The sequence below is a fragment of the Rhinatrema bivittatum genome, chromosome 4, assembly GCF_901001135.1.
Source record: "Rhinatrema bivittatum chromosome 4, aRhiBiv1.1, whole genome shotgun sequence".
Classification (NCBI taxonomy): domain Eukaryota; kingdom Metazoa; phylum Chordata; class Amphibia; order Gymnophiona; family Rhinatrematidae; genus Rhinatrema; species Rhinatrema bivittatum.
In genome coordinates, this window is record NC_042618.1 from 50291038 (window position 1) to 50312770 (window position 21733).

Consider the following 21733-nt stretch of genomic DNA (forward strand, 5'->3'; position numbering starts at 1 on the left):
ACCTGCTTCCAGAGACTGGCAGCAAGGGCAAGAAATCAGCCTAGGATAATTTTTTCTAAACTTAACAGCCTGCTGGTGATTAAAATAAGTAGCTTTAACACACTAAGACCCATATGTGGAATAGCAGGAGGGAATCATTTACATTCAGAGCACCGTTCCTGTCTGTGTACCTTTACACTGTGAATATTGAGTAAATATTTACCTAGAAATGTTCCTCAATCAAAATTTATCTTAGATAATGGCCAGCAGCAGGTGCCTAATTTTGTATGTCTGGTATTCAGGCTCTGAGTCAGCATCAGATTCAGCATGATCTCCATTCTCCTGGTGCTCGTTATATAGCTTTATTATGGAGAATACAGCAGGCCACAAAAATGTGTCAGACCTTGTCTGGGATATATAGTAAAACTCCTGCCGTCTTTTATTTAGAATAATTTATTAAATTGCTTTCCTGATCAAATCTTCCAAAGTGATTTACAACAAAATCATAAACTATAACAATCATCATAAACTATAACAATCATAAAATAGTAAAACAAATACAAATAAGTTTAAATCACAACATCTGGTTGATATAAGCCAATGTTAGAAGCCAGGTTTTTAGTTCTTACAACTGCTATATATCAGTGTATCACAATCTTCGTACATCACAATGTTTATTTCTTATAAACCACTGTCATAAGCCAGGTTTTTAGTTTCTTGCGAAACCTCAATAATTCCTTTTCCTCTTTCAGATCTAGAGGGAGTTTATTCCACATATTGGGAACACTTACTGAGAAGGACCTGTTTGATAGGCACTGTTTGTTGGGCTTGGAGGTGGACCCTTGTTCTGGAGCAGTGTAGGGTGGCTCCCTGGTTGGACCCAGGAAGCACCTGCCACCAGGAGGCGGAGCACAGGAGGAGACAGAGGCTAGCTGGAGCTTCACCACTGGAAGCCCGCAGTCCCCCCCGGGTGGAGCCCTTGAGGATCTGGGCCACTTGGACTTAGGAGGGCCTCGCAGGGTCTCCCAGATAGGAAGTATGGAGGTGTGCCTACCAGGATCAAGGGTGCGCAGTCGATGTCTAGACTGGAGACCTGAGGGATCAAGGAAGGCCAGTACAGTGTCTGCGATGACAAGGCTAGGAGCAGGGCCAGAATCAAAGAGTTGTGGTCAGTAATAGCAGAGGTCAAGTTCCAAGGATCAGTCCGAGAGTAGTCAGTCAAAGCAGGGGTCAGGTTCCAGAGATCAGACAAGGGCAAGGAGGCAGGCAGAGGTCAGTATCTGGGCAGCGATCAACGTGGCCAAGAACAGGCAGAGGTCAGTACCAGAGAGTCAGTCCAAGAGGTACTACCTGGGGGAACGCAGGAACAGACAGATGCTGGAAGAGGAGGACGCTGAAACAGGACGGGAACAGGTGATGAGACACGGAGGCAAACTAGTACACACACGGTGTCGACCTGATTGCCAAGGCAAGGAAGTGCAGGCAGGCACTTCCTCTTGTACTGCGTTCAGTCAGGGCACGCCACGGAGCTTGGACCCGCCCCTGGCCCTATAAGGGAACGGGCAGTCCACGCACGCGTGCGCCTAAGGGCGGGGCCGATGCCATGGAGGACGCCGAGCCCCGCCGTGAGGCCTGGTGCACTGAGGAAGGCCCGGCAACCGCCGCCGCGGGACGCCGAGGCCTGGAGGAGCTTGCGGCTGCTGCTGGATAGGCCGACCCGGGACCTGCAGAGGAGTTGGAGAGGTGAGCAGGCCCATGCGTGGGCTGAGCGCGGACAGGGCGCACAACCCTGTTGCTGAAATGCTTTAATACCGGGGAGCTCAAGAAGATATTTCTTCGAGAGCGTAAATCTCTATTTGCTTCATGCCATTTCACTTTTCCCTGCAATGTCTTAAAAGCAAGCAGCAAAATTTTAAATTTGCAATGCATATTCATTGGGAGCCAGTGCAAATCCAACAACAAGGGCTTGGCTGGAAATCTTCTAGAAGTCCTGGTAACTATGCATGCAGTAGTATTTTGAAATACTTGCAGCTTACACAGACATCAGATGTATGTTTTCAAAATACCAAAAGTTTGCTCTATGACAGATCTGGTGCATTTGTGAGACCTATTGTACCTTTCTTCTGGAATCTGTGGATTTCTCAGGGGGGTGAACAGCCAGGTTTTTTGTGGGTAGCCCCTGTCACCTGTGCAGTGGAGATAAAGAGAGGTAAAATATAGCTGCTAATCTTTATGGAGACAAGAATGATGTAAAGTAAATTGGCTGAAAGCAGGGTCCCCTGTATAATGCAAGTCTGTTGGTATTATGGGGTATTCTATATACAGCAGGAAGCTCCTGCATAGGTGAGAGGAGATTAGGTGCCTGACCCAAGTACTGCACAAGGGAAAAGAAGTTCTTGGAGCTAAGTGCCAAGGAGAAAGATGAATGTCCAGGATCTTCTGCATTATTCCCAGGGTCACAACTCAGACAATGCAAAGCCAAGTCATACATTAACCTTGCAAGAAAGTAATTTAGGGAGCTGTGACTTACCTAGGAGCCAGGCCATCTGCCAGTCCAGACTGTGCAAGAATAAATACATCCTGACAGACAGGATCCGGGATACTTGGCTAGGATGCCTGTGACTGATTATGCCCCTGGCATTACAAACTATCTGCATATTCACTGAGTGGAAACCTTTTCTGTTTCTATATGCTCTTTCATGCTTTGTTGGAGACCTTAAATCCACGTGTCAATCTATAGCACCAATCACTGGCAGAAGCCCCGCATAGTTTCCTCTCCCTGCTGTCTTGTAAGAGGAAGTGGATATACAGTCATTCATTCTTCAGCAATGAGAAGTGACTGAGTTATGCCGGTAGTGTCTCCTTCAGTGGTCTGGATACTGCCAGTGGCTAAAAAGGCCAAGGTAGTTGTAGCTTTTTTTATGGTAACTATTTCTTTATTGAGCATTTATAAACACAAAGCACAGAAACAATACTTTGTAACACAATCCTACATCAAGAAAACTATATCAAAGGGAAAAAAGAATAACTAATAACAAATAACAGACACAAAACCATTCTAACAAAGGAAAACTAAGTGACAGGGGAAACAAAGAAAGAAAGAAAGAAAAAAAATAAAAGGAACATATATGAGAAGAAAAGAACCATAATGTGATTTAACTCCCAAAAAATAAAGTATCAAGTCTGTTTGTCTACATGGGAAACTGGAGAAGATGTTAACATCTTCCTAGCATCAATAAACAATCTGAGCTGCTCAGGGAAGAAAAAAGATATTAAGTATTGGAATGATATTTAATATGGCATTTACAAGGGTAGCGCAACATAAAGGAAGCACCCAGTGATAACACTTCTTGTCTAAGAGCAGGAAACCTTCTTCTATGCTCCTGAGTGATTTGAGACAAATCAGGAAAAATGCAAACTTTCTGGCCATGAAATTCAGAATTAAGATTACGAAAATAAAGAGTCACAATCTTACTTAAATCAGCATCTAATACAAAAGAAGCAAGTAAAGTTGCAAACTCCATTATTGCAAGGAACTGAGACACATTAAAGGAAGACTGATCAGAACGTGGGGACAGAGGTAGAAAAGTTGCCTTATTTATAGATGGTAGCGCTTCAGTAGGTACTTTTAATATGTCCACAAAGAATCTCTTTAAAGTCATAATCGGAAGCTCACCCATGATTTTAGGAAAGTTAAGAAAAGGTAAATTCATGCGACTAGATGAGTTTTCAAGAAATTCCAACCTTCAAGAAAATGCTCCACGTTCCTGAATCAAATTAGTCAGGATAGAGACCATGTTATCTAAATTCTGTTGTTATAAAGAAGCAATTTTAGAATCATGCTGACAAATTTTTAAATCATGTAAAGAGACCAGAGGATCCAATTTGGCAGTAAAAGAATCCGGCTTTCGAGAAACGGCGGTCATATCTTGACCAAAGCGAGAAATTAAGTGCCGTATAGAGTCCAGCGTTGCCTCAGCCAGTTTGACGGGGAGTTTAAAGAGTTCACCCAATGCCACAAAAGCAGAGGAACTTAAAGCGGACGTCGAAGAAACCACTTCCGCTCTCAAGTCCTGGGCAGAAACATCCGAAGAAAACTGCAGACATCGGGGCTGCCACTGCCAGTCCCTCCCATGATGGAATCACAGATGCTGACTGCTCGACGACCCCCTCTCACGCGGCAAGCTGGTCATCTCTCCGCACCACTACGATGAACGAGGTAAAGTCACGTCTGAGCGACGGCAAGGGATCTTGATCACGGTGGGGGGGGGGGTGAGAAACCTCTCCCCCGGAGAGGCCGGAGCTCCTCCACCGGATCTCTCAATGGGGACCGAGCCACCTGTAATACTGGGAGAAGGAGAAGCGAAAGATGTTATCAGCTGTGGTGCTCAAGGTACAAGGGTTCGGGGGTGGGGGAGGAACCCTGATTTTGCCTTTCCTTTTAGATGCCATTGAATGAAGAAATCAGTAAAGGAAAAAGAAAGTTTGGAGAGCAGCTTCCAGCATCTCCTGTTACGCTGGTAGTTGTTAGGGATGTGCAGAGGGGCGCCATACGTTGTATTCGGGATTCGTATTCGTCGGGGGGGGGCAGATACGTTGCATTCGGCAAGGGGGGCCCCCGATGCGTACATGCGTTAATTCTTATTCGTTTCCCGGCTAAAATTGAATTAAGTACAATCCCCCATCCTCCTGTCCCCCCCCCCCCAAGACTTACCAAAACTCCCTGGTGGTCCAGCGGGGGGTCCAGGAGCCATCTCCTGCACTCACACCCTCGGCTGCCGGTATTCGAAATGGCGCTGATAGCCTTTGACCTATGTCACAGGGGCTACCGGTGCCATTGGTCAGCCCCTATCACATGGTAGGAGCACAAGATGGCGCCGGCCATCCATTGCTCCTACCATGTGACAGGGGCTGACCAATGACACCAGTAGTCCCTGTGACATAGAAGATCAAAGGCTATCAGCTCCATTTCAAATACCGGCAGCCAAGGGTGTGAGTGCAGGAGATGGCTCCTGGACCCCCCGCTGGACCACCAGGGAGTTTTGGTAAGTCTTGGGGGGAGTCAGGAGGGTGAGGGGTTTGTTTAAATTGGCTCCTTTAGACGGCCGAATAATTTGGCGAAGATTCGTTGTATTCGTGGGGAATCGCGCTACGTTTTGCTTCCCCACGAATACAACGAATATGGCCCTATACGTTGTGGATTACAAATACATAGGAAACGAATGCACACCCCTAGTAATTGTGACTTTTATGTGTGCTGGCAAAGCATGGCTTCTCTGCATAGCGTTCTCTAGATCCCTTTTGACCAAGCTACAAATATCCAAAATAGTTTACTTGTTAAAATGATACTTCGTGAACACTTGCTCTTCTGAGAAGTCAAATCTGGACCTGTACACCTTTCTTGTCTGCTGCTGAGCCTGTCTCCTTTGCTGCCACTGGTGCCACCACCACCACAAGATGGGAAGCAGGTCAAAGCCTACAACCAGAAGTTATGAATGCTATCCAGATACATTTATTTATGTATTTTGCTGCAGCAAATGCCTAAATAGCTGTCCTAAGTGTAGCCAGATACATGTCAGGGTTAGGGTTCATGTCTGAGACCGGAACATTTTATTTTTCTGGCTATGTTTTGCCCACATCCCTGACATGTCCCGAAACACCTTAATTTTTTCTAATCCGGCTAAATGGCACCATTCATCTACAATATTCGGATAAGCTGCTGCTGCTGCAAATATGCTGTAGCCAGATAAGTACTATTTATCCGGCTAAGTTCCTCCTTTTATCCAGATAAGTGGATCCTAAGTTTTTGAATATCAACCTTAAAGTAATTTTCATTTATTTCTTTTATTTTTTATTTATTTATAACAGAATTTACAACATTCAACAGGAAATCCCAGACAAGAAAGTAATCCTCCGGCTACACAAAATAATCAAAGGAAATAACACCAAAAAAAAAAGAAAATGTGCAAACTCCATTTGCATAATCAAGCCCACTATTTCTGAAGGGGAAGGATGAAAAATAAAGCAAAAGGAAAACTATATACATTAATCACAGCTGCACAGGAAGGAAAAAAACATTAATACCAACCCTCACCTGGTGTCAGAGATACATTAAACCCACTGTGATGATCAGGGAGAGGATAGACAGGAGGTATCCACTCAGGAGACAGCTGACCCCCACAGTAAACATCAGGAGCGTATAGGCAGGGTACAAAACAAGAGTCCCGGGAATCCCCTTAAAATTCTGAGGACTACATTTCCCAGGGGGGCCTAGCTCCACCAAGGAGATCTGTGAGCCTAAGCAGGAAGTAGCTAGGCAGGAGGAGGCAGGGCCTGGGCTTTTGGGCAGTAGCCTGGGCAACATTGATTGAGGTGTAACTGAGGCACAGGTAAGCCGAGGAACAAGGAGGCTGGGAACAACCAGAGCCGATGGAGGTGGAGCTGCCTACAGAAACAGAGGAAGAAGCAGAACTCATGGATACCTCATTGAACCAGAAAGCAGGTGAAACCTCAGGCCTAAGTTCAGGAAGCCAAAGCCTGGAGGATGGGAAAACAAATGAATTTTTTTTTTTAATTTGAATTGTAGCTGGGTTCTGCGAGAGGTGTGGGAAGGTTGAACCCAGCAGGGCCTCTCGGCTTCACCCTGTGAAAGAAAAGACTGTGTTGTAGCTAGTTTGGTTACTTCAAATGTGACTAGGGTTGCCAACTGCCCAGTTTTGGACCAGACAGCCAGGTTTTCAGTTGTGCTGTACAGTGTTTGGTCAGAAGTACTGATTGGGCACTGAAAATACGTTTTTAGCAAGAGGCTCCTTCTCTTTCACATAGCTTCTTGGTTATAGGGAAAGACAGAGCCGAGAACTGAGCTGTGTCCCTGCCTTCTTGCCACCTTTCCAGTGTTGTGATTGGACTGATTGGGGAGAGGAGGTGGGGCACAGCATAGCCCTCAGTTCCCACTAATTTTATTGGTAAATGCCAGGGCAGGACGCCAAAATGGCACCCTGCTCTATCAGAAAAAGAATCCTAGCAACATAGGTTCCACATCCCGTGGACTTTACACGAGAAAACACATGTTCAGTTTAACAACAAAATAAAGTACCTTGCTATATTATTAGGCAATCAATTCATAATGCTGCCTGGGTTTCTTCAGGGGGTGATGCCACCTCCACGGCCAGATATCCAAAGTCGGTAGGTGGGGGGGGGGGGTCTGTGGGGTTAACTAACCCAGGCGAGTTCTGTATGGTAGGCTCACTGTTGTTGTCAAGGGGAGGGAAATCCCCTAACTCGGCCTGTACAGTTATCTTAGGCGGTATTGTTGAAGAGGCTTTAGTAGGTTTGTTCCTGGCAGTCTTCCCTCCCTTAGATGTTATACCACCCAAGTCTTAGATGTCAGAGCTCTTGGCCTGGGATAAGAACATAAGAACATGCCATACTGGGTCAGACCAAGGGTCCATCAAGCCCAGCATCCTGTCTCCAACAGTGGCCAATCCAGGCCATAAGAACCTGGCAAGTACCCAAAAACTAAGTCTATCCCATGTTACCGTTGCTAGTAATAGCAGTGGCTATTTTCTAAGTCAACTTAATTAATAGCAGGTAATGGACTTCTCCTCCAAGAACTTATCCAATCCTTTTTTAAGCACAGCTACAATAACTGCACTAACGACATCCTCTGGCAACAAATTCCAGAGTTTAATTGTGCGTTGAGTGAAAAAGAACTTTCTCCGATTAGTTTTAAATGTGCCACATGCTAACTTCATGGAGTGCCCCCTAGTTTTTCTATTATCTGAAAGAGTAAATGCCCAATTCACATCTACCTGTTCAGACCTCTCATTATTTTAAACACCTCTATCACATCCCCCTCAGCAGTCTCTTCTCCAAGCTGAAAAGTCCTAACTTCTTTAGTCTTTCCTCACAGGGGAGCTGTTCCATTCCCCTTATCATTTTGGTCGCCCTTCTCTGTACCTTCTCCATCGCAATTATATCTTTTTTGAGATGCGGCGACCAGAATTGTACACAGTATTCAAGGTGCGGTCTCACCATGGAGCGATACAGAGACATTATGACATTTTCCGTTTTATTCACCATTCCCTTTCTAATAATTCCCAACATTCTGTTTGCTTTTTTGACTGCCGCAGCACATTGAACTGACGATTTCAATGTGTTATCCACTAGGGGTGTGCATTCGGATTGACCGCATTAGTGAAACGCAACTCATTTTTTTTTTTTACTTAAAAAATTGATTCGACATAAACGATCGGATTTCCCACATATCGAACATAGATATGTTCGATATGTGGGAAATCGCGATTGTTGAGCCAAAATAAAAATATAACCCCCCTCCCCCTCCTTAATCCCCCCCCCCCCCCGACTTACCACAACTCCCTGGTGATGGAGCGGAGTGAGGACGCCATTTCTGCAATCCTTGGCGAGAAGCATGTGATGTCGGCGGCACGTCGAGTGACGCCGGCGTCACGTGATTCCCGGCGAGTTCGCGCCGGACGGCTCGTTCGGCCCAAAAAGAACTTTTGGCCAGCTTGGGGGGGCCTCCCCAAGCTGGCCAAAAGTTCTTTTTGGGCCGAACGAGCCGTCCGGCGCGAACTCGCCGGGAATCACGTGACGCCGCGTCACTCGACGTGCCACCGACGTCACATGCTTCTCGCCAAGGATTGCAGAAATGACGTCCTCACTCCTCGCTCGCTCACCAGGGAGTTGTGGTAAGTCTGGGGGGGGGATTAAGGAGGGTGAGGGGGTTTACATTTTTTTTTTGCACATATGTACATATACACAACTCATTGGATTTTTTTTATGTCCATATTGGCCGCAAGTGGGACCCCCTTTCGGACATAAAAAATATGAACATAAAATTTTGCTCTGCACATCCCTATTATCCACTATAACGCCTAGATCTCTTTCTTGGGTGGTAGCACCTAATATGGAACCTAAAATTGTATAACTATAGCATGGGTTATTTTTCCCTATATGCATCACCTTGCACTTGTCCACATTAAATTTCATCTGCCATTTTGATGCCCAATTTTCCAGTCTTACAAGGTCTTCCTGCAATTTATCACAATCTGCTTGTGATTTAATTACTCTGAACAACTTTGTATCATCTGGAAATTTGATTACCTCACTCATATTTCTTTCCAGATCATTTATAAATATATTGAAAAGTAAGGGTCCCAATACAGATCCCTGAGGCACTCCACTGCCCACTCCCTTCCACTGAGAAAATTGTCCATTTAATCATACTCTCTGTTTCCTGTCTTTTAGCCAGTTTGTAATCCACGAAAGGACATCGCCACCTATCCCATGACTTTTTACTTTTCCTAGAAGCCTCTCATGAGGAACTTTGTCAAACTCCTTCTGAAAATCCAAGTACACTACATCTACCGGTTTACCTTTATCCACATGTTTATTAACTCCTTCAAAAAAGTGAAGCAGATTTGTGAGGCAAGACTTGCCTTGGGTAAAGCCATGCTGACTTTATTCCATTAAACCATGTCTTTCTATATGTTCTGTGATTTTGATGTTTAGAACACTTTCCACTATTTTTCCTGGCACTGAAGTCAGGCTAACCGGTCTGTAGTTTCCTGGATCGCCCCTGGAGCCCTTTTAAAATATTGGGGTTATATTAGCTATCCTCCAGTCTTCGGGTACAATGGATGATTTTAATGATAGATTACAAATTTTTACTAATAGGTCTGAAATTTCATTTACGAGTTCCTTCAGAACTCTGGGATGTATACCATCTGGTCCAGGTGATTTACTACTCTTCAATTTGTCAATCAGGCTTACCACATCTTCTAGGTTCACCGTGATTTGGTTCAGTCCATCTGAATCATTACCCATGAAAACCTTCTCTAATACGGGTACCTCCCCAACATCCTCTTCAGTAAACACCGAAGCAAAGAAATCTTTCCGCGATGGCCTTATCTTCTCTAAGTGCCCCTTTAACCCTTCGATCATCTAACGGTCCAACTGACTCCCTCACAGGCTTTCTGCTTCGGATATATTTTTTAAAGTTTTTACTGTGAGTTTTTGCCTTTACGGCCAACTTCTTTTCAAATTCTCTCTTAGCCTGACTTATCAGTGTCTTACATTTAACTTGCCAACGTTTATGCATTATCCTATTTTCTTCTGTTGGATCCTTCTTCCAATTTTTGAATGAAGATCTTTTGACTAAAATAGCTACTTTCACCTCCCCTTTTAACCATGCTGGTAATCATTTTGCCTTCTTTCCACCTTTTTTAATGTGTGGAATACATCTGGACTGTGCTTCTAGGATGGTATTTTTTAACAATGACCACGCCTCTTGCACACTTTTTACCTTTGTAGCTGCTCCTTTTAGTTTTTTTCTAACAATTTTTCTCATTTTATCAAAGTTTCCCTTTTGAAAGTTTAGCACGAGAGCCATGGATTTGCTTACTGTCCCCCTTCCAGTCATTAATTCAGATTTGATCATATTATGATCACTATTGCCAAGCGGCCCCACCACCGTTACCTCTCTCACCAAATCCTGTGCTCCACTGAGAATTAGATCTAAAATTGCTCCCTCTCTTGTCAGTTCCTGAGCCAATTGCTCCATAAAACTGTAATTTTTTCCATCCAGGAACTTTATCTCTCTAGCGTGTCCCGATGATACATTTGCCCAGTCAATATTGGGGTAATTGAAGTCTCCCATTATTACTGCACTATCAATTTGGTTAGCTTCCCTAATTTCTCTTAGCATTTCACTGTCAGTCTCACCATCTTGACCAGGTGGATGGTAGTATACTCCTATCACTATAGTCTTCCCCGACACACAAGGGATTTCTACCCATAAAGATTCAATTGTGCATTTAGTCTCATGCAGGATGTTTATCCTGTTGGACTCTATGCCATCCCGGACATAAAGCGCCACACCGCCTCTTGGGTGCTCCTCTCTGTCATTACAATATAATTTGTACCCCGGTATAGCACTATCCCATTGGTTGTCCTCCTTCCACCATGTCTCTGAGATGCCAATTAAGTCTATGTCATCAAGGATTCTGCCCGGGCAGGGGGAGAGGGTCCTCCTGAAACTTGGCATCAGTGCTTGAGGAGTGGGTAGGCCCTGAACTCCTTTTGTGCTGTTGGGCGTTTTCCAATGTCAAAGCTGGGGCTGGTATCATGCAGGTGGTGGACAGGTCGGGATCATTCCTTCCCAGTGAGACACTGGTCTCCTGACCATGGCCGGAGGGATCCGGGGCCTTCTGCTGAGGGGCTGAGCAGGCCATCATGGCTGAGGTGCGTAACACTGCGGCCACAGAGGGAGTAGCCTTGATGGTAGTTTTGGCCAAGGGGCACACCTTGTGGGTGTGTCCTGCTCCTTTATACGAATAGCACCTCGCCTCCCCTGCCACACAGTACATGCGGTATGCAAATCCGTTATAAGGGATGATGAAAAACCCTTCAGCCTCCTCTTCCCCTTTTTTAAGCTTCACAACAGCTTCCCTCCTATATGATTCGATGTGCTTCAGGGCACATGGTTCATGTGTTCCATCGAGATTGTCGAGACTTGAGATCTCAACTACCCGAGGGAGTTGAGGTGTGATGAAAGCATCTCATCCGGCAGAAAAAGAGGGACATTAGATAGAATAACTTTGGTCCCGACTCCGTCCAAGGGCTCCAACGGGTGGAAAACCACTTTTACCACCAGCCCCTCCACAAACGCCTTTTGAGTAGCGGTAAGGTTTGCCAAAAAAATGATGGCCTTGCTGTATATTTTTCCACAGGAGATAATGTTTCTAGGACCTACCAACTCCGCCATCATGGACACATAGTCCTGGGGTTCTTCTCCTATGAGCATTGGGCACTTGTCCCCATGATTACGGCCCATGCTGGCCCTAAGCTGTGTGACACTCCTCGCCCAGGGGAGAGGTAGCGGTGAAGTTAGACTTGCCTTCTGCCACTATTGCTGTGTAAGACAGCTTAGCAGGCGGGGCATGGTTTTTCACTGGGGTTTCAGCCTCACAACTGTCACTGGCATATACTGTATTTTTCGCTCCATAAGACACACTTTTTTTCCCCAAAAGTGGGGGGAAATGTCTGTGGGTCTTATGGAGCGAATATTAAAAACAAAAATAATAAACTACAACCCCCACCCTCCTGACCCCCCCCCCCAAGACTCGCCAAAAGTCCCTGGTGGTCCAGCGGGGGTCTCGGGAGCAATCTCCTGCTCTTGGGCCGTCGGCTGCCAGTAATCAAAATGGCGCCAATGGCCCTTTGCCCTTACTATGTGACAGGGGCTACCGGTGCCATTGGTCGGCCCCTGTCACATGGTAAGAGCAACTCATGCTCCTACCATGTGACAGGGGCCGACCAATGGCACCGGTAGCCCCTGTCACATAGTAAGGGCAAAGGGCCACCGGCGCACAGATGCCCAGGAACAGAGTCCGGGAACAGATGCCCGGGAACAGAGCCAGTTTAGCACACCATTTTTAAAAAATTTTCCCCCTCTGAATCCTAGGAGCATCTTATGGTCAGGTGCGTCTTATGAAGCGAAAAATACGGTACTTTTCTTTTTGGTGTTTTACTTCTCCCCGATTTTTGGGGCTCCTCCCTCGATGGAGGGGACTCCAGCTGCTTTGGCAGCTTCACCTCCCGGTGTAATGAGTGGGGTAGTGGCAGCAGGGGTAGAAGGGTCCGAGGGTCACATTGATTCTTCGGGGGTTGGGATAGCCTGTGCTGTTAGGGGAGGGTTCCCTCCCTGGTCAAGCTGGATGGGTAGATTCCCCTACTGATGGTATCCAACTGAAATATTATTGTAATCCCTGAATTTATCCCTTCATGGGTGGTAGTCGCTGATAAGGGAGCGCTGGTCCCTCCCACAGTGGTCTCTCCCTGTGCTGTGCTCAAAAGTGGTATAAAATAGCACCTTGGAATGATGGTGCTGCTGTCTTTAGTAGGCACTAGGTTAAGTGCTGGCAGGCCCTTTGGTCACCGGGTCTGCTATTGTGGTGGTAGGAGATGAAAAAGGCCCAGATGTTTGAGGGGCTGTGGGTTGTACCGAGACCATGGCTATTGTAGAGGCAGGGGTGGTCGTCATGTCTCCTATTCCCTGCAGTGGAATTCTCGGGAGTAGAGGGACGTATGTGGGATTAGGGGTCCCTGCCATTGCTGGGTTGGTATTGGGCAAGGCTGGTGATATGTGTCCTGTGGCCCTTAGGATATCTACTACTGGGGAGAAGATGGTAGGGTCTTTTCTCCCCATTTTGCTCTTGGGAGCACTCCTTGGCATGTCTGCAAGTGGTTTAAGAAAACAAAGAAATTAGGGGTCCAAAAACAATGAGGGAATGAAAGAGTGGGGGAGGTGTGCGAGAAGGGCAAAGGGAGAAAAAAAACCCTGAAATATGGCTTTTAAAACCAGCCAAGGGAGGGAGGGGTGGGAGAGAGGAGGACCTTTTGGTCTGGAGAAAACTTGCTTTGCTTTTGCAAGGTTTAGTTGGGGTAATCAAGGGGGAAAAAGGTTCCTAACAAAATCAGAAAACAGCTTGGTGTGGGGGAGGGCAAATCACACAGGCTCAGGGAAAGGCCAGCTGCTCTGCCAGGCAACGGAGTCCAGCAAACTTCCTCTCGCAATTCCTGGAGAGCAGCACAGCCCTCAGCTCCCCGTGACTCTGCAGCTCTCTGCAGCAATGTCCTCTGGGTCCTCCCCCTCCTCTCTGAGTGTTAGGCCAAGACCAGCGAGAAGGGACTGCAGTGAGCCAGCCCAGGGATACAGGAAGAGAGGAGGGGAAGAGACAGACCGAGTCACAGGGGGAGGAAAGAGACACAGAGTGGGTATGGAAGGAAGGAAGATCACAGGGCAGGGGGGAGACTGAGGGAAGGTAGGAGACACAGATAAGGGAAGGAAGAGATAGAAGAGGCACAAAGAAGACAGGGGGTCACAGGAGGAAAGGAGACAGAGGAAGACACTGGGGAGGAAAGAGGGGAAGGAGGGAGAGAAAGACAGGAGGGCAGCACAAGCGAGGAGGGGGAGAGCAGATTGAGAGACAGGTGGCACAAGGGAAACATGAAAGGGAGAGCGAACCACCTGTGACTGAGAAAGGAGGCTGTGTGTTTGGGAGTGTGTATATTTATGAGAAGAGGCTGTGTTTTTGGGAGTGTGTATTTGTGTATACGAGAGGAGGCTGTGTGTATGCGAGAGGAAATGGTGCGTTTGGGAGTGTGTATGTGTATGAGAAGAGGCTGTGTTTTTGGGAGTGTGTATGTATAAGAGACGAGGTTGTGTGTATGCGAGAGGAAGTGGTGCATTTGGGAGTGTGTATGTCTATGAGAAAAGGCTGTGTTTTTGGGAGTGTGTGTGTGTGTATGTATAAGAGAGGAGGCTTTGTGTATGCAAGAGGAAGTGGTGCATTTAGGAGTGTGTATGTGTATGAGAAGAGACTGCATTTCTGGGAGTGTGTGTGTGTATAAGAGAGAAGGCTGTGTGTATGCGAAAGGAAGTGGTGCGTTTAGGAGTGTGTATGTGTATAAGAAGAGGCTGTGTTTTTGGGAGTGTGTGTTTGTGTGTGTGTGTGTGTATAAGAGAGGAGGCTGTGTGTATGCGAGAGGAAGTGATACATTTGGGAGTGTGTATGTGTATAAGAAGAGGCTGCATTTTTGCGAGTGTGTTTGTGTGTATAAGAGAGGAGGCTGTGTGTTTATGGGGAAGTATGAAGGTGGGTGTGTATTAGAAAGGCTTTAGTTGTGATAGAGAGCAAAACTGCATGAGAGAGGCTGATGTGTTTATGAGGATATTTGAAATAACATTTTATAAAACAAAGTTTATTGAGGGGGGTACTTGAAAGCCAAGTCATGAGTGGATCGACAACTGATAGTAGTCTGTAACTTCCCCGCCTCCCCAAAGCATAAAGTTTAGTTGGGTATCCATGGACCATGGAAAATTTGGCCACCCTAAATGTGACTATAGAAGCAGCAATTCTCCAGCAGTGCTCTGAACACTTGCAGGCACTGCAATTAGAAAAGAAGACTTCATTTTGTTTTTCTTTCTCTGTGGGACTCGAGAAGGAGTAGCACAACAGCAGTGGTCTGAACACTTGCAGATGTTCCAGTTAAAAGAAAAAGGTAAAAAAAAAAAAAAAAAAAGCCCTGTGCTTTGTGTTTGTTTTACTTTGATTGTGGCTGCCCAAAGGAGTGGCTCTATAGGAGTGCTCTAGGCATTCGTGGGCACGGCAATTACACTAAGCCTGGCCCAGTGGTGGGAAAAACTAGGTTTGGGTTTTTGCACTCTTAAGCCAAGTAAGGCAGGAAAGACTGTGTTTTAATGTTTTTTTTCTTCTGAATCCTGTTGGAAAGGGGGCTGGTTCACAATGTTTTTCTAAGTCTGGGAGGACCTCGACAGTCCCCATTAGGGGATCCGGGCCTGGAGAGAAACAGTGTCAGACGGGTATCCCCAGGGAAATGTTTGAACTCTTGCTGCTTCTCACTCTCGCTTTCCCTGGGAAACCTGCCTCCAGAGTTTCTGTGTTTCTTTTGGTAGATACTTAACTGATCTTGTTCTTACAAATACTTATGAGCCTGGAAGAGGGATAGCTAACCCCGCAACCCTGAAGCAACGGTGTCCTTTCCACCCTTCTCCATAAGGAGGCAATATCACCAGTCTGGACTAGCTACCTGGCTCTGAGGTAAGCATGAGGCTATGTTCAAGGGCGTGGAAGTAAGATTTCACTCATTACCCCTTGCTGTCTCCTGTATACAGAAGAGTACAGAGATCCGTCTCAGTGACCACAAGGAGACACTACCCTGTGTTGCACATCCCATCTGCGTTGGTGCCGCGACTGGGCCTGCTCACCTCGCGCTTCCGTCCAACAGCTCCGGCTCCCCCTCTCTAGCTGCCGCAGCCAGCTCCCATCGGCTGCGGCGCTCCCAGGCGTCCCCAGGCCCGTCGGGGCCTTCCGGCTCTCAGTGCTCCTCACGCTGGGGCTCGGCGTCCTCCATGGCATCGGCCCCACCCCTAGGCATGAGCGTGGTCCGCGGTTCCCTTTAAAGGGCCCAACGCGGGAACTCGGCCCACGGTGCCAGGAGATGACGTCACATAGAAGCCCTATTTAAAGCGAGGCCCTGTCCCCAGGACCTTGCCTTCGCAATTGGGTCGACACCTCGGTGTACTAGTTTGCCTGTTCCTCGTTCCTGTGCTTGATCCTGCTTGTTCCAGCGTCTCCATGGTCCTCCAGCATCTGTCTTGTTCCTGCTCCTCGTTCCCTGGTAGTACACTTCGGACTGATTCTCGGTACTGACCTCTGCTTGCCTGACCACGTTGACTGCTGCCTGGAACCAACCTCTGCCTGCCTGACCACATTGACCGCCACCTGGAACTGACCCTCACTTGCCTGACTACACTCGGACTGACCTTGGAACTGACCCTTGCTTTGACTGACCACTTCTGGACGGATACCCTGGCTTTGACCCTTGCACTTCACTCGGACACTCTCTTCTCGTCTTCCATGACCACCAGACCAACCTGCTTGGACTCTGCTTGTGGCCTTCATCCAACCAGACCCACAGGCACTGCCTATTCTGCTCAGAGAACCTTTTTGAACTGCTACCTCCCTGAGGTCTCGGGAGTCTCCAATTCATGTCTGGTCCATCCTCTCTGCATCAGCCACGCACCCTTACTCGTGGTGGGCACACCTCTCCGCTACCTCTCTGGGAGACCCTCTGAGGCCCACCTAAGTCCAGGAGGTCCGAGTACCCAAGGGCTCAACCTGCGGAAACCCTGGACTGTTATTGGTGAAGCTCCAGCAAGCTTCTGTCTCCTTGTGTGCTCCGCCTCCTGGTGGCAGGCACTCTCTGGGTCCGACCAGAGGGCCATACCAATCCTGCACCAGGCCAAGGGTCCACCTCCAGTGCAACACCCTGTGATCATCACACCCACCATCAGATCTATTCTCTTTAAATCTCTGAAGCTATAAAAGATTTAAAAAAAAACAAAATGTTCATTCATAATTAATTAAACATTTTTCTGGAAATTTTAAAAAGAAACTAGCACCCATCTCAATCAAAAATTGCCTAAAGCGGGATTATGTAATGTGCCGATAACAGACGGACAAACTTCTGGTCTGCTCCCACTCCCCTCAAAACTATGGAATTTGCTATCCCCTACCCACCAATTGCTGGCCAGGATATGGCAGATAAGGGGGTAAAGAAGTCCATCCTGATGATATGGGGTGAGCAATCACTCCAACTAAAGAGAACTTGCAGAAAACCAACAAAAAAGAAGGCTGTGGCCATGGAAGATATGGCATCCAAGGATGAGGCCCTCGCTGATACTACATTACCCAATGATATGGTGGAAACAGTGAAAATAGTCATGCAACAGATTGTCAAAAGAATTCACATGAGTCTGGACACTAAGCTGAAGTCGATGGTGGACCGAGGGGCTCAACTTGTCCTCACTATGGGTGAAGAAAATGCAAGGTTAGACAACATTATGGAGCAAATGGAAGCGCTCAATATGTTACTGACTGCCATGCGGCAAAAGCTGGAGGTGCTGGAATGGGCCCAGAAATGGGCTGTGGATAAGCAGGATGATCTCAAAAACAAGAGTCAACAGAGCAATCTTAGAATAGATGGTCTTCTGGAACAGGTCAAGGGGAAGGACCCTGTGGGGTTCCTGGCTAACTGGATCTCAGAAATGTTGCAGATGGGCAATTGCCTACTGTAGATAGATCGGGCGCACTGCACTTTAGTTCTGGCCCCGGCAGAAAATGGCCACCCACATGCTCTGATCCTCAAGCTGCATTACCAAGAAAAAAAGTTAAAATATTGGAGGCCAGCAGGAGACTCAAAACAAATCTTCTATCAAGGGAAGAGAATCTTCTTTTCTCAAACTTTTCCATCAAGTTGTAATGAAAATGCCAAGGTTTTTTCAACGTTAAAAAGGAGCAGCAGCAGAAGGGAATCACATATGCGATGCTATACCAGGCTCAGTTAAGAATTCAAAATGAAGGCAAGGCCTCCATTTTTGACAATGTCCAGGCAGCTGAGGAGTTCGTACAGAAGTTAAGTTGTGGGCAACTGGAGACCTTGCTACTAACTCTTGATGCCCGTATCCTTTGATTATTGGTCTTTTAGCAAGGTGGGATGTGTTGTTTGGGTGGGGGTACTCTTGTTTGATAGAAGGTGTGCTTGGAGGGGAGTGGAAGGGATAAGGGGTTGAAGTTGAGTTTTTTCTTTTTTCTTTCTTCTTAAAATGTAGTGGGTTTAGTCTGGGAGAGATTTGGGGAGGTTTTTTATATTTTGGATTTCCTTGTCTATGCTCTTTGAAGAGGAGGCTATGGTTGCTCTGCTGAGTATTTGGAGGATGGCGCCATGCTTGTGGAAGAAAAGATGAAGAGTGACGCTGAGCTGTTGTCTTACATGTACTGTGCAATGTACACCTCAAGCCTATCCCAGGTGGTAGCAGACTGATATTCTTAGTGGTTCTGTACCTTAGTCTGCGGAGACGATGGCGACAGTCTCCGTTATGGACTATAATATGATGGTTTAGGGTTTGCTGTTCGGCATGCACTTTAGATAGAGGTATAGGAGTTTTAGGGTGGTTGGATGGGTTTGGTTTGGGGCGGAGGTGGGGGGAGTGTGGTCTGGGGTTTGAGTTGATGGTTTGTGTGCAATTATGGGCCCTGGGATTTCTTCCACTCAGTTGTGCTGTGTTACAGGTTCAGACTGGGCATGCTCGTATCCTTCCCAGGGGCTCTGACCTGGGGGGAGGAGGCTAATCTCACTGAGATTTACACTGAGGCTTCTGAAGAGCTTATCCCATATAAACCCCCACAATTACTGGGATTATATCTGAGGGCTTGAACCCACGAGCTTATCCCCTACACAAATAGTCACACGCAAGTACTGGGATTATACATGGGGGCTTGAACCCAGGAGCTAATTCCCAACACAAAGAGCCACACACACACTTTGATTCAGTACATCATGGTTCCAGATAAGAAAGTAAGTTTATTTGAGCAAAAGGAGTATAGAACAAATAAAAAGAAGTAATGGTAGATAATGACAATTGCTACATATAGAAAGCGTACATGTTTTCAAAGGATCAGCCTGTGTTCTCAAGTCCTGCGCTCTCTCTCCCCCCTCTGTCTCTCTCTCGCTGTCTCTCCTTATACACCAGAAATGCTTGTGGAAAAAGCGATGTTCCCTCCCTCTGAGTTCTTATCAAATTTCAGGCACAGCTGTGTGGCCTTCACTTTCTCTCTCAGGCTTTAGTATAAGTTAATTGCTAGCTTTCTCATCATAGATTTAGTGGAACAACTAAATAAACAGACTCTTGCCTGTTTGTAAACACTTCACAGTTCAAGATAGTAACCAGGAGTTCACTCATAGGTTGACCTGTGGCCTTCAAACTAGTTTGTGTCTGGATGAAAACTCTGAATCCATACAGCCTATCCTCTATATACATCCTCAGCAAAAGTAACAAAAGATGACTCCAACATGCTGCCTATAAGGGGAGGGGGTGCTGTCCTGTTAACTTTCAGCTTTGATGGTGGAGGGTGGATTAGGAGGGGAGGTATGGCCTTCCACTTTCTTTTGGCTTCAGTTATTTAGGGAATTAATTTTGTTGTTCAGGGATGGGCGGGGGTGAATCTGTTTTGGGTGAGTTGTATACCTTAAAAGTAAGGCAGTACAGCAAGATGTAGCAAGGCTTCACAGGGTCTTTACTTGTGATTATGGCTAGTCCATAGCTAATTTTGTCTCTCTCAACGTGCATGGTATAGGGACACCTGTAAATTAGAAGAGGATCTTGAATTTTCTAAATTCCCATGAGACTGTGGTGACACTTTTACAGGAGACACATCTGTCAGATGCAGAACATAAAAAGCTGCAACGAGATTGGATTGGGCAAGTCTTTTTCTCATGTTATAATACCAAAAGCATTACCAAAAGGGGGTTGAGTATTAATACACAAGGCTTTTCCAATGTCTCTGTGCAGATATATTGCCTTGAGTGTGCCTTCTATGGAAAGGAGTTTGTGCTTGCCAAAATCTATGGACCTAATGAGGATCAGAAGGCTTAATTCAGACAGCTTACGGGTGTACTGGAAGGTTTTTCTTCCCTTCCCTATATTATGGTTGGTGACTGGAAACATGTTTGGACCTGGAAAGGGACAGATCACCCCAGGTCAAGCAGAACAGGGGTCCTATGGAGGGTCTGTGGTTCTTGATAACTCGCTTAGGTATGATTGATATCTGGAGAACCCAATATCCCACAGTTAGAAATTTTACTTTTTTTTCACAATGACATATGCTCTGTTGGACTTGCTAATTTGGCTGGCTTGTCTGACATCCTTACTTGCCAACTCTCATCACCTAGTCCTTTTGCCATTGGTATTATCTATATCTAGTGGCGCTTGGCAGGGTTGCCTGCTCTATCCCCTTTTGTTTGATTTAGTGATTGAAATATTGACCCAGAAGATCTGCACCTGCCCAGTTGTAACTTAATTCATGGTTGAAAGGTCAGAGCATGAAATTTTGCTATATGCAAATGACATTCTGCTATTTCTGTTCAACCCCAAAGATTCAGGGCTTAGACTGTTACAAATTTTAACAGATTATTCCTGAGTGTCAAGGTACGAAGTTAATTCCCCTTTGCATGTCCCATTTCAAGAATGCTAGGGATTGTATATAATATCTAGATATTCATATTCCTAGATATCTTACTAATAGTTCTATATATACAGTTAATTTTGCTCTGGTAGTTGGGAAGTTACATCATGATCTTCAAGGTTGGGACAATTTCTTTATTTACTGGGCAGGCAGGAAAGCTATAGTGAAAATGAATGTGTTACCAGGCTTATGTATTTATTCCTGCATGTTCCCTGCTATTTGCCGGCTAGAGTCTTTGTTAATATCAATGAGTGTATCTCTAAATTTATTTGGCCCGGTAGGCCTCCACACTATGAAGGCCGAAAGAAGCAGGGGGACTAACTCTTCCTAATTTACAGGTATATTACTGGCAGCTCGACTTCAGGGAGCCATGGTGTGGTTGCATGAAAACTGTGCAATGCCCTGGTACTCAATGGAGGTCCAGTTTGCGGGAAGGATAGATCTTTCCTCCATGTTGTTGTGCACAGGGGCTGCATCTCAGGACAGGAGGGCTTGCTGCACCAACACTCTCATCTCTCAATCGATGAAAGTTTGGAGGGCTGTGGTCAAGAGTTTGAAATTGCCAAAGGATACTGTGTCTGTTCTTTCCCCTTTGCGAAACAATCCCTGTACACACTTTTTGTAAGGATGCTGCAGACTGGTGGAACCTGGGTCTGAAGTTTGTGGGCCAGTTGTGGGAGGAAGGCACTATCCTGTATAAATCTTTTCAGACTCTCCAGTCTGACTATGGGGCGTGAGAGGAATCTGCCCCTCACTATTTGAGACTGTGGGAGGCATTCAAGAGGCATGTGGTGGGTGACTGGGAGCCTAAGGTTCCTACAATGTTTTTATTTAACTCTTTATTTATAACTTTTCAAAACAATACAGTACAAGTAAACAGAAATATAGGTGACACAACAGAGATTGCAACTATATATATCCAGAAACGCAGAGCATGTCATCAATCTATCTGCTCTCCTGCCACAACCAATACGGTCCCCAGATATCTCTATACTGTTCTGATTGACCTTTCAAAGAAAATGTAAGTTTTTCCATTAGAGCAATATCCAAGATCTTAGATTCCCAACAGAGAATAGAAGGGGAACTCTTCCATTGATGTGCCACAGTCAAACGCGCTGCAT